We start from the raw sequence: 1,236 nt of genomic DNA, 5'->3' as shown, positions 1-1,236 counted from the left end.
TTATTATTATTATTATTATTATTATTATTATTATTATTATTATTATTATTATTGATATTGTGGTTTCTTGAGCTTGAGTTGTAGGTTTGGTTGGGGGTTTTTTCTTATTATGTCATGTTTTGATAATAGTTGCTTCTGCATGTGTTGTTATTGTTGTTGATGCTGTTGTTGTTTTTGTTATTGTTGTAGTTGTTGCTGTTTTTGCTGCTGCTGTTGTTATCTTTTCTTGTTGTTGCATCTCCTGTTCGTTTTTAATTCTTTAGTTGCTGTTGGTATAATGGTAATTTTCGCTGCTTCGGTTGCGGCTGCTGCTGCTGTTGTTATACTTTACTTTTTCTTTTTCCCAAGTCATGTATCGTAAGATATGAAGGGGGGGGGTGCATGTTTGGTCAAGGAATAGGTTGGTTTCTTCTGTAGTAGGTAGTAATAAGTGGGACATCGTTGTGATATCAGGTGCTCGTCAAAATAACGAAATTGAAAAAATAAATATTTTTCTCCCGTTGGGCACTTTTTAATCGATTTTTCTTCCTCAACAATTTTCATGTCTATACAAAAACGCATGTCTGTGTGGTCTGTACTGAAAAACATTGATCGAAGGCGCAAAAAAGTTGTAAATTTGCAGTGTCCAAGAACTCTCAAGCTATGGAAGTCAACAAATTTGGTGGCTATTTACTCGCTAATTTTACACCTGATCCCAGACGACCCCCACCTCCTCCAGTGACACATATCTTGACTTCTGTTCTAAGATAGATGCATATTCTACATTTCTTTCATCAAAAGCAAGACTTAATATGTCCAAAACAAAAGAAACAACAACAAAAAACTGGGGGGGGGGAGGGGTTGAAGACGAGCGCCTGGTTCCAGACCAGACCAGACCGTCATATATTTATTTATAGAGGCACCAGCCATTCCTGTCAATGCGCTGTTTTAGCCTCTTCCTCCTGTCTGTGATTGTATTATTAATGTCCACCTTTATCTCCATTATTGTATTATCCCGTATCTATGATTAATTTCCACCTGATTACACTGCGTCGTGACGCATGGTATTCTTGTGGAGGACCTAGATCTTTGACCCCATCCAGCCACATGTTTCGTTGTCTACCCCTCCTTAGCCTGTTATCACCACCACTGCTTGTACTATTTCTTTGAGTGCCGAACTTGTTAGTTTTGTTTCTGTTGGTGCTCGAGTCGATGTAACTGGTTATTTGGAGGGGGGTGGGAGGGGGGCGGGGGTTG

The 1,236-nt window shown here is 39.1% G+C and overlaps 1 protein-coding gene across 1 annotated transcript in view; it reads left to right on the top strand.

The window, feature by feature from the left end:
* Positions 1–1,236, top strand: part of LOC101848092 — a gene marked incomplete at its 5' end in the record, with an annotated part of 11,574 nt that overhangs the window by 7,078 nt on the left and 3,260 nt on the right.

This window comes from Aplysia californica, unplaced genomic scaffold (assembly GCF_000002075.1).
Source record: "Aplysia californica isolate F4 #8 unplaced genomic scaffold, AplCal3.0 scaffold01401, whole genome shotgun sequence".
Taxonomy (NCBI): domain Eukaryota; kingdom Metazoa; phylum Mollusca; class Gastropoda; order Aplysiida; family Aplysiidae; genus Aplysia; species Aplysia californica.
Note: the sequence above shows the minus strand (reverse complement) of the source record. Positions and strands in the feature narration are given on the sequence as shown.